Consider the following 12970-nt stretch of genomic DNA (forward strand, 5'->3'; position numbering starts at 1 on the left):
ATTAGGTGCATAAATATTTACTAAATTATAGCAAACACCTTCTTTTTGCATCAGCGGTCATCTTAGGTGGGGAGGTAGTATTCTGGTCCCTAGTCGAGGATCTATTGGATTTTCCAGATTTGGCTATGAATTTTTCCATAGTGAAAAAGAGACCTGATGAGCTTGTGTAGGTTTGGCAGTGGCGTCGCTATTGAATATCTGCCTCACTTGTAACTGCCCCGGTTACCTTGCAGTCCGGTGATGCTGCGGTGAGCACTCCAGCGTGTGCCCCATGTATTGGAATCCACGTTTCGCGTGGATGTCAGCGACGCCTGCGCCTAGGACCTCTGGGATTCCCGGAGAGCTGGTCCCGCTATCAGGGGAACCTTGTCTGGGCCATATCCCTGCTGCCCCGCTCAGTGCTGCGGTGTGATGGCAGCGGATTCAATCTGCTGTCAGGGAGCTCTATTAAAATGCGGCCATCTTCAAGCTCCGCCTCCCGAAGGCCCCGAGAGTCAAGTTTTACTTAACAGACACCTGCCCTTTAAATGTCCGGGCGATCAGTAAGGGTTATATAAAGAATTATGTGACGAGATTTCAGCAAAATTATATATCGAGAGTTCAGTAAAAGTAACGAGAATTACATGAAAGTTATACAACTAGAGATGGGTTTTGGTTAATAGCTTGAGGGGATTATGTTTGATGCTGTATTTCTCTTAAGGCCAATGTGCGATTATTTAGATAGCACAGCGTTTGTTGTCTTAGTGTCTCAGCGAGGACAGCTCGAGTACAGGACTGCCGTGCACTTCATTCCTTCTGTTATAGCTGCTGTAGCTCCATGCCTTTAGACTGGTGTCTGGAGAGCGGGTGGCAATGTGTTCCTTTGTATCTCAGCCTTGCCTGCTGATCTGTTGTCAGTGTCTTCACCCTGTTGGCCCCCCAGCCCTGAGCTCTTCCCCCGTGTTTCTCTGCACGCGGTGAGTCTTGTGATTTATAAGTGTCCCTTTATGTTCTTTTTAACTTTAAAAGATAGCAATGGTAAATTTATAAGCAACAAAAATCCGAAGGCAGAAATTATTGCCATATTATTAGAAAATCTAATAATAAATTTTTATGGAGCACCAAAAATCTTTATAGTTTTATAAATAAAGATAATACCTTCCATAAAAACTCGTATATGGTAAAGTGGGAATCAGAACTAAATATTCTATTAACCACGAACAATGGGAAAACGCTATCAGAAACTCATATTCGTCCAATATTTCTATGATCCTTCACGAGGCTTCCTATAAAACCCTCGTTAGATGGCGTTACACCCCTTCTCACCTAGCTCATATTGACCAAAAGAACTCACCCTTATGTTGGAGAAATCGCGGACTACATGGTAATCTTCTAAAGTTAAAAGCCTGTGGAACAGGTATCGATATATGGACTCCCTTCTCAAGAGGCATTACCCGTTAACTCCAAAGGCCGCTCTTCTCTCTATTGACCTTGAAGAGTTCGACCCTTCAATAAGGTTTGTTATAATACATATTTTCCTGGTGGTTAGGAATTCCCGGGCATTGTACTGGAAAAGAGTGGATGTGCCAAAGTTTTCAGACATTTTGGAGAAAATCTCTTCGCACTACTCTTTGGAACTACGCTTCGCTATTATTAATGATAACTTAAAGAAGCACGCAAAGAAATGGGACAAATGGAAATCAATTCCTGTTACGGCTTAAACCAAAGATATACTTTATTGTCCAAATAATAAACATCTGCGCTACGGTACGGCTGATGGAATACTCCAACAGATCTGGTCAACATATAACCTTTTTTTTTTTTTATACTGATCATTAAGTGCCAACAGTCTTTTCATGATATAAACTTATGTTAGATAAAGCTTATACAGTTTACATCTGCATAAATTTCATATGCAAAGCTATGGAAATGTATATTTGGAGTTTTCTAGCTTTTATTGTCACCCCATTTCCCTTCCCTTTCCTCCCCCTCTCCTTATTGTACCCCCTCCCCCTTTTCCTAAAACCTTACATTTCTCTCCTCACTCCTCCCCTTATTAAAACTTCCAAATCAATAAAAACAGTTAAATACATATAAAAAATAAAAGAAAAATTTCCCACATTCTGAACATGAAAAAGGCTTCTCCCCTGTGTGAGTTCTCTAGTGGCCATCCAGATGCGCTTTCCGGTTAAAACATTTCCCACATTCTGAACATGAAAAAGGCTTCTATCCTGTGTGGGTTCTCTGCTGCATAACAAAATCTGGTTTTTGGCTAAAACATTTCCCGCATTCTAAACAGGAAAAATGGCTTCTCCCCTGTGTGAGTTCTCTGGTGCTTAACAAAATTTAATTTCTGTGTAAAACATTTCCCACATTCTGTGGGTGCACGCATTCCCTCAGCAAAGCATTCCAGCAGCTAAACATCTAGAAGAAGCAATTAATCCATGGTAGGGAATTAACATCCATCTTCTCTCTTCACACAGGTACAACCTCTGCTTGCTGTCCTCTGCTGTTTATCATCCTGCAACATTTCTTTTAATGGTACAACCTCTGCTTGCTGTCCTCTGCTGTTTATCATCCTGCAACATTTCTTTTAATGGTATAGAACATAGAACTCTGCTATCAATTACTGCCAAGTTATCCTGTAACAACTTTAATGGCATATAACATAGAACTTTGCTTGCTGAATTATTTCTATAATTCATCTGTTACATTGTACTCAATACTCACTGCTGTACATCCATGGCTGGGGTCATTGTAGATATTATCTTGGGAAAGGTGTTATAGCATAGAGATGGTGCCATGACAAGTGTTTTTATCATCTATCCACCCCCTGGTGTTGAAACAGCTGCTAAATTATCCCAAATGAGCTCCCACAATCCCTCTCTCCTGACCCTGTAGTGTGACCTATAAATTTAGAAGCATTCTAAGGTGTGCACGCAGTGTGGGGTGCACGCATCTCCTCAGCAAAGCATCCCAGCAGCTAAGCCTCTAGATGAAGCAGTTAATCCATGGCAGTTAGTCAGGGCAGGAGCCAGGTAACTCACACTTTGCTCTCCCTTTTAGCCATGTGCTTTATTTCTATCCCCCTGTGTTCCCTTGCCATCCACATTCATTGCCCCATCCCCCTCCATCAAGACTCATACACATCAGCCCCTATATACTTCCCTCTCCCATGTACACAGGGGTGGATTAAGGGTAGCCAGGGCCCGGGGCAGTTCAGACTCTGTGGGCCCCCCTCGTCACGTGACGGGGGTCACGAATCGTAGAGCCACACTCTACATAGAGAATAATGGGGCCTCCAGCACCGACCTCCACCCGCAGAGCCACACTCTACATAGAGAATAATGGGGCCTCCAGCACCGACCTCCACCCGCAGAGCCGCACTCCACATAGAGAATAATGGAGCCTCCAGCACCGACCTCCACCCACAGAGCCGCACTCCACATAGAGAATAATGGAGCCTCCAGCACCGACCTCCACCTGCAGAGCCCCACTCCACATAGAGAATAATGGGGCCTCCAGCACCGACCTCCACCCGCAGAGCCACACTCCACATAGAGAATAATGGAGCCTCCAGCACCGACCTCCACCCGCAGAGCCCCACTCCACATAGAGAATAATGGAGCCTCCAGCACCGACCTCCACCCGCAGAGCCACACTCCACATAGAGGATAATGGGGCCTCCAGCACCGACCTCCACCCGCAGAGCCGCACTCCACATAGAGAATAATGGAGCCTCCAGCACCGACCATCACCCGCAGAGCCACACTCCACATAGAGGATAATGGGGCCTCCAGCACCGACCTCCACCCGCAGAGCCGCACTCCACATAGAGAATAATGGAGCCTCCAGCACCGACCTCCACCTGCAGAGCCCCACTCCACATAGAGAATAATGGAGCCTCCAGCACCGACCTCCACCTGCAGAGCCCCACTCCACATAGAGAATAATGGAGCCTCCAGCACCGACCTCCACCCGCAGAGCCGCACTCCACATAGAGAATAATGGAGCCTCCAGCACCGACCTCCACCCGCAGAGCCGCACTCCACATAGAGAATAATGGAGCCTCTAGCACCGACCTCCACCCGCAGAGCCGCACTCCACATAGAGAATGGAGCCTCCAGCACCGACCTCCACCCGCAGAGCCGCACTCCACATAGAGAATAATGGAGCCTCCAGCACCGACCTCCACCCGCAGAGCCGCACTCCACATAGAGAATAATGGAGCCTCCAGCACCGACCTCCACCCGCAGAGCCGCACTCCACATAGAGAATAATGGGGCCTCCAGCACCGACCTCCACCCGCAGAGCCGCACTCCATATAGAGAATAATGGAGCCTCCAGCACCGACCTCCACCCGCAGAGCCACACTCCACATAGAGAATAATGGAGCCTCCGGCACTGACCTCCACCCGCAGAGCCGCACTCCACATAGAGAATAATGGAGCCTCCAGCACCGACCTCCACCCGCAGAGCCGCACTCCACATAGAGAATAATGGAGCCTCCAGCACCGACCTCCACCCGCAGAGCCGCACTCCACATAGAGAATAATGGAGCCTCCGGCACCGACCTCCACCCGCAGAGCCACACTCCACATAGAGAATAATGGAGCCTCCAGCACCGACCTCCACCCGCAGAGCCACACTCCACATAGAGAATAATGGAGCCTCCAGCACCGACCTCCACCCGCAGAGCCGCACTCCACATAGAGAATAATGGGGCCTCCAGCACCGACCTCCACCCGCAGAGCCACACTCCACATACATGGCTGCTCTCAGTGCTCTGTGCTGTGCGCACAGGACCTGTGATGAGGTCACAGGAGGGGAGGAGACAGGGGTCACATGATCGGGGGTCCTGACACCTTCCCTCCTGTGATCTCATCACAAGCCTTTGCACGCTACCAGCAGCATCAGCGTTCACGCTACTTGTAGATGCTGCTGGTAGCAGAGCACATAATGCCGCCCCCACGGTCACTCACTTTTAGGTGGGGAGAAGATGGAGTGCCATTGCAGCAGCCAGCAGGAATGTGGTGGGGGCCCCCTTAGAAGCTCTTGTGGTGGGGGCCCCGGGGCTGAAACCCCGCCTGCCCTGCCTATAATCTGGCCCTGCCCGGTGGCGGATTATAATGGGGCAATTTACTGGCCTGGGCTGTGGGCCCCTTAACCCCACTGGGCCCGGGGCAACTGCCCAAATTGACCTCATTATAATCCGCCACTGCATGTACAGCTCCCATGCAATTCTCAACTTCCTGAAAAACCTCAGCCCATCTTGCCTAAACACATCGCACAAAAAAACTTCTGACAATTCCAATAACTACTTGCTCTTTATCTTCCTACTCCTACTGATTTTAGGGGACATCTTCTCCAACCCTGGTCCACCATCCCTTATGGAGGAAAACTCTCCCACCAGAAGACTTCATCCACTTCAAATTTATGTTAAGAACCTATAGCTCTGACCTTCACCTCGCCAATCAGCCCTACTTCACCACCCTGATCTCCTCACTATCCGACAACCCCAAGAAACTTTTTGACCCCTTTCACTCCCTCCTCAGGCCGAAAGCACAAGCCCTTATCACAGACATTTGTGCTGATGACCTGGCCTCCCACTTTACAGAGAAAATAGATAATACATCAGGAAATCCGCTCCCAGACACCAGGTGCTGTGAGTCTCATCCCTCCCTGCATTTCCCCTGGCTCACTCTCCACATTTGATCCCATCACAGAAGAAGTCGTCTCCAGGCTCCTCTCTTCTTGTGCAACTACGTGAACTACTGACCCCATTCCCTCACATCTACTCCAGTCTCTCTCTCTAGACGTCACAAGCCACCCAACTACAATCTTTAATCTCTCCCTCTCCTCGGACATTTTCCCTTCCTCTTTCAAACACACTATCATTATTCCATTATTAAAGAAACCCGCTCTCGACCCATCCTCCACAAACAACTACAGACCAGTCTCCAATCTCCCCTTCATCTCTAAACTCTTGAAGCGCATGGTCTACTCCCACCTAACCTGTTACCTCTCCATTCACTCCCTTCTAGACCCTTCACAGTCCGGCTTCTGCCCCCTACATTCGACAGAAACTGCACTCATTAAAGTGACCAATGACCTTCTGATGGCAAAATGTAACGGTGACAACTCTCTGCTCATTTTTCTTTACCTTTCTGCAACTTTCGACACTGTTGACCACCATCTCCTACTCTCTAGACTCCAGTCACAAGGCATTAATGACACTGCTCTCTCCTGGTTCTCTTCCTATCTCTCTGACCGCTCCTTCAGTGTTTTGTTCGCTGGCTCCACTTTATCTCCTCTTCCTCTCACTGTTGGGGTACCTCAGGGCTCAGTACTTGGCCCCCTTTGCTTCTCTCTCTACACGGCCCCAATTGGATAGACTATAAGCAGATTTGGGTTTCAGTACCATCTTTATGCTGATGACACACAACTATACATGTCATCCCCTGACCTTACCCCCGCTGTACTACAGAACGCCAGTGACTGTCTGTCCACAGTCTCCAACATCATGTCCGCTCTCTATCTGAAACTCAACCTTTCCAAAACTGAACTCTTCCGCTCCCACTGTCTACTAAACTCCTTAAATCTGACATTTCCCTCTCCGTGGGTGGCACTATAATTATACCCCAGCAGCAGGCGTGCTGTCTGGGTGTTATGTTTGACACCAATCTCTCCGTCACCTCCCATATACAATCTCTTGCCCGCTCTTGCCGCTTACACCTAAAGAGCATCTCTAGAATCCGCACTTTTCTCAACATGGAAACAATAGAAACCCTCACTGTCGCCCTGATACACTCCCGCCTGGTCTACTGTAATGTTCTATTAATTGGCCTCCCCCTCACTTGACTTTCCCCTCTCCAATCCATCCTTAATGCAGAAGCCAGGGTTGTCCATCTGGCTAATAGGTACTCGGACGCGTCCGCTCTTCGCCAGTCGTTATACTGGCTGCCCATTCATTATAGGATCCAATTCAAAATACTTGTTCTCACCCACAAAGCTCTCCACAGTGCGGCACCCCCTTACATCTCCTGCTTCATTTCTGTCTATCAGCCTAGCCGATCGCTGTGCTCTTTAAATGACTTTTGACTAACCTCTGCACTAATCCGTACCTCCCACTCCCGACTCCAAGATTTCTCCCTTGTTGCGCCAATCCTCTAGAATGCTCTACCACAAGAAATTTGGACCAGCCACAACTTGCCCAGTTTTAGGCATTCCCTCAAACCACATTTGTTCAGAGCAGCCTATCACATTCCCTAATCAAAAACCATTTTATTTGTAAGTGTGCATATGTAGCCAATTCACTATCTCTATCTAACCGCCACTCCCTCAAGATGACTGGACTATCATTGTAAATATACACCTGTACTTTGTATCTCCCTCACCTCATTGTACAGGGTGGGCCATTTATATGGATACACCTAAATAAAATGGGAATGGTTGGTGATATCAGCTTCCTGCTTGTGACACATTAGTATATGGGAGGTGGAAAACTTTTCAAGATGGGTGGTGACCATGGTGGCCATTTTGGATCCAACTTTATTTTTTTCAATGGGAAGAGGGTCATGTGACACATCAATCTTATTGAGAATTTCACAAGAAAAACAATAGTGTTCTTGGTTTTAACATAACTTTATTCTTTCATGAGTTATTTTCAAGTTTCTCTTTGTTTACAGCCATTGACATGTTGCAAAGGTTAACACGTGAGGAGCTGATAGAAATTGTGTTGATGTCTGTTGAACGCCTTACCGGGGTCACTGCAGCAGATTTCAATGCAAGACACCATAAGCAAGAAAACTGTCACCATTCCTGTTTTATTTAGGTGTATCCATATAAATGGCCCACCCAAAAAAGTTTGCCTCATCACTGAACATAATGTTCTGTGTAAACTGAGGGTCCTGTTCCAATTTTTGCTTTGCCCATTCTGCAAATTCAGTGAGCCGCTCTGGGTCACCAAGCATTCCCATTTTATTTAGGTGTATCCATATAAATGGCCCACGCTGTAGATTGTAAGCTCTCATGAGCAGGGTCGTTTTATTTTGCTTTACCGTATTTTCCGCTTTGTAAGACGCACTTTTTTTCCCCAAAATTGAGGGGAAAAAGGGGGTGCGTCTTACAAAGAGGATATACATTTGCGCTGCCACTGAGGGTACTTGCCGCGGCACTCTGTGCCCTGATGCTGCCGCTGCGCTGTCCGCCACCGCCGCGCTCCTGTCCCCCGGTGGTTTCTTCCGCCCCACCGCCGCCGCCGCGCTCTGTCCCGTTCAGCGTGGGGGGGTCTCTGTCGCTCCATGCCTGCTTTCTTCCTGGAAAATGGCCGCCGTGCATGCGCAGACGGACATCTTGGCACTGAAATCTCGGGAGATGAGATTTAGAGTTGTTACGACTGTTGTGTTTGAAACTGTTAAACTGTCAACGCTGTGGAATATGTTGGCGCTATATAAATAACGATTATTATTATTATTATGAACAGGAAAATGGCTACTCCCTTGTGTGAGTTCTCTGGTGCCTAACAACATTTGATTTATGTGTAAACCATTTCCCACATTCTGAACAGGAAAAAGGCTTCTCCCCTGTGTGAGTTCTATGGTGATTAACCAAATCTGAATTCTGGATAAAACACTTCCCACATTCTGAACAGGAAAACGGCTTCTCCCCTGTGTGAGTTCTATGGTGATTAACCAAATCTGAATTCTGGTTAAAACACTTCCCACATTCTGAACAGGAAAAAGGCATCTCCCCTATGTGGGTTCGCTGGTGAATAACTAGACTTGATTTCTGGTGAAAACACATCCCACATTCTGAACAGCAAAAAGGCTTCTCCCGTGTGTGACTTCTCTGGTGATTAACAAAATCTGATTTCTGTATAAAACATTTCCCACATTCAGAACAGGAAAAAGGCTTCTCCCCTGTGTGAATTCTCTGGTGCTTAACCAAAGATGATCTCTGGTTAAAATACTTCCCACATTCTGAACAGGAAAAAGGCTTCTCCCCTGTGTGAGTTCTCTGGTGTCTAACAAGATTAGGTTTATGTTTAAAATATTTCCCACATTCTGAACAGGAAAAATGTTTCTCCTCTGTGTGAGTTCTCTCATGCCTAACAAGTTCTGAATTCCAGTTAAAGCATTTCCCACACTTGGAGCAAGAAAATCTCTTCTCCGTTGTGTGATTTTGTTGATGTTTAAGAAACGACTTTTTGAGGGGAAAACTATTTCTATATTCTGAATGTGAAAATGACTTCTTTGCTTTAGGAGCAGTTTGTTTTTTAATGCCTCTTTTGTGACTTTGATTTTCCTTAGTAGTCAGTAATGAATCAGAAGATGGGACCTGTTTCATAGGATCAGATGACAGATCTTTACTGTAAAGGGATGCTGGTATATCTGGAGCAATGGCAATGACTTCAGTTGCATCCTGTGGGATTTTGCGATCATCTGATTTAAAAATTGAAGATATCAGCTGTCCTGATCTCCTGGTAGAGTCATCTGCTAAGAAAAAAACAATTATTTTGAATATAATATCCTAGAATTTTATATTTTTGAAAATGGCTACTTAAACTGTCTGTAAAAATGGCAAGTTATGTAAAATTATTGAATGACTGTCTAAGTCAATGACAGTTCACAGTCTAATACAAAAAGTTAGAGGATGAACCAGTAGTGTGTGGTGTTCAACTGTTTGTTCATTCTGCCTCCCAAATATAATAAATAAAAAGCAACCCATCAATGATATGAAGGCGAAAATACCACCAATAACAACTCCTACTCATCTCACATAAAACAAGTTCCCACTCAGGTCCATCATCTGTCATTGAAAAAACAGATGTCCACATTATTAATGGCTCAAAGACTCTTGAAAAGCAACATGGCTTCCATAAACAAAGCCAGCAAAATGCACTCTTTCCAAGTCAAATCTCCCCCTCGCTTCTGAGCTTTGCAGTGTACCTAAACCACATTTACCATCCCTGTATTTGGCATCACTGTAATGAGAAGGACCCACTTAGTTTTCTATGTGCGTGTCTAGTGGAGCACAATCCGGGCATTATGTGCTGGGCAATAATATGGCATATTTCTAATCTTCACTCTCCAACATCCCCTGTGTGCTAATTTCCGCAAAGTCCCTGTGAAGTCAAAATAGTCACTACTCTTATAGATTACTTGACCGAGGGTTATAATTTCCAAAATGTAGTCACTTTATGAGGATTTCTACTGCTCTGGATTTCTGACATTTTGTCATATTGAGACTTCCGCAAACGGTATGTCCCATTTTCTCCAGGATCTGCTCCTGTGATGTCTGCTTCTGTCACCAGGTGCCATCTTATTCATTCTGCAGGCAGCAGCGGTGATGGAGGCGACATTAGAAACAGAAGCTGTAGGCGGCACAGGCACTGTTCAGCCACTAAGATGAGGGTGCCTGGGACCAGTAGTACCGGCCAGTCTGGCAGTATGTGTGGGTGCTGTCCAGGTGAAGTTATCTGCTCGCTGCTTCAGCCAATTGGAAAGCACCGCACCGTACTAAAGCTTGAAGCATATTACCGAAGGCTGTCAGATACAGCGTTGGCCTGCTCCGGTTCAGTCCTCGGGGGTCAGCTCCCGGCTTGTGTATTTGCTTCCTGTTATGAACCCGCTCTGTTTACGGACTACTCTTGCATCGTATAACTTTTTATTTTCTCTCCTCTCCTGGTCCTGACTCGACTATCTATTCTTCTTGCTATTTCTCACCACAAAACAGCAGGTAACACCATCGCCCAAGCCTAGGAGTCTTTGTGTAAGTCCAGATCCATGTAGAAGGGTTAAAGGGTGATGAGCAAGACAATCTCTTGGATCTGGAAAATGGAGTAGATAGCGCCAAGCCTCTTCATGGTGGACATCTTTTGAGCTGCCAATTGACCACGTACAATGCCCCCAATAAATTTTGTCGGCAAACTATTCCTGCAAAATTTGCCTTCATACAGCTTAATGGCGCTCTTTCCCTTCTTAACCCTGCCATGTGCCAAGACAGTAGTGTACAACTGTATATAGGGTTTTGTCGCATTCAAGAGAAGTTGGAAAATAACTTGTAATGTCAATTTGTTTCCTATTATCCTTTGTGAAGAATTTCACAGTTATCACCACATAAATTGATACATGTCAGATTTGAAAATTGGGGTCTGATTAGGAAGACAAAACTGGCTGCGAGAAGTGGTTAAATCAGCATTTTGGGCACTAACTACTGTAGTCGAAAACTGAAGATTGATCATTTCAGTAGATGTATTATTGCCTAACTCCACAGTCTCCATCAGTAATAAATGAGCAGCTAGTGGTGAAACCTCTCTGGGGTAATTAGAGTATGGGGCTCGGTGACCTCACAATCTAAACTATCGTAAGCTCCAATATTTTCTGTCAGATGAGTTTCAAGAAGAAATATTACACATTTATAGAGAACTGTGTATAATAGTGCAGAGCTGAGAGGTCTTGAATTTAGATCTCGGGCATTTGGAAGAGGTAATGGAGAGCTTATGTTAAAGACTATGAGGGAGTTACAGACTCACATAAGTGAGACAGGCCGATCCCTCCACAAATCATACAAAGCGAAGAACTGTAACCCAATCAGCAAAGAATAAAAAAAAATTTGCATCCCCAACAACATTAAACCGGAGTTGCCCTCATTATGGTGGACCATTGGAGCTACTATGGATCCTGACCAGAAGATTACAGAAAATAATATTGCTCCCCATTTCAGGAGAGATTGTGCAGTAATCTGAATTCCTTAGGATCAAAAATAATGTAATTTATGACGTGGAGTGACTCCATGACACCAGGGCTGGAGCCATGCCAAGACATTTCCTACAGGTGAAAGTCAACGGGTAGACAGTCGCACTCAAAATTGAATGTCACTTGCATCAGAGTCATTAAAGGAATTATTATGATTTTTATTAATTTTTTTTCAATAAATCAAGAAAAGTGAAAAAACACCGCAAACAAAGATCAGATTCCAAACATGAGTATTACACGGTTACGTTTCGACCTATACCTAGGTCTTTCTCAAACCATACTGCAAGATAAAAATGCAAAGAAAAATTATTTACCACACTAAACAAAGTGATCAAGATAATGTACAAAAGACTAGAGACATAGTGGACATAAATATATACAAAATTAATGAAATTTAAAAAGGGTGTATGCTGAAAAACCCTATAGATACAAAATATATAAACATCTATATGTGCACACATAGGACTACACATGGATCTGCGCAATAACAGGAATGCAGTGTAAGACAAGAAGATGGTCATAGGAGATATTGCAGACTATTGGCAAACAAATATACAGTACTAATCATAATGTGCTTGGATAAATGGAAAACGAAGCTGGGTGGTGGAGAAAGGAAAGTATAGCAAACATGAGATACTAACCTCAATAGGAGTGTCAAGGTATATGGAAAGAGGACAATTTTTCAGAGTCCCAAAGTAAGGGCTGTGGGGGAAAAAAAAAAAAAAAAAGGAGAGATCATAAGAAAAAAGGAACAGAGGGTAAGCAAGGCGCCAGGGGGTGCTGCTGTACTGACCTGTGGCAAGAGAGCGGCCTCCTCCCAGCCTCATAGTGACTCTCAACATATATAAACCGAGGCATTCTTGCCTCCACCCACAACACTGCAGATCCCTGCCGCTCTCTTGCCACAGTCATCATAACAGATCTCCATCCAACCTCACTGAGCTTGAGCTGTTTGCCAAGGAAGAATGGACAAGAATTTCAGTCTCTCAATGTACAAAACTGATAGAGACATACCGTATATACTCGAGTATAAGCCCCATAGATTGTTCCCCCATATACTGCCACCATAAGAAGCTCCATAGATTATTCCCCGATATACTGCCCCCATAAGAAAATCCTTAGATTATTCCCCCATATGCTGACCCCATAAGAAGATCCTTAGATTATTCCCCCATATGCTAACCCCATAAGAAGCTCCTTAGATTATTCCCCCATAGCAGCTATGGACGCAG

The 12970-nt window shown here is 45.3% G+C and overlaps 1 pseudogene; it reads right to left on the bottom strand.

Moving 5' to 3' along the window:
* Positions 1–9658, bottom strand: part of LOC141056813 (uncharacterized) — a 94777-nt pseudogene extending 85119 nt beyond the window's left edge.
* Between the last annotated feature and the right edge of the window lie 3312 nt (positions 9659–12970).

The sequence above is a fragment of the Dendrobates tinctorius genome, unplaced genomic scaffold (genome assembly GCF_039654945.1).
Source record: "Dendrobates tinctorius isolate UK_male_01 unplaced genomic scaffold, ASM3965494v1 ptg000200l, whole genome shotgun sequence".
NCBI lineage: Eukaryota > Metazoa > Chordata > Amphibia > Anura > Dendrobatidae > Dendrobates > Dendrobates tinctorius.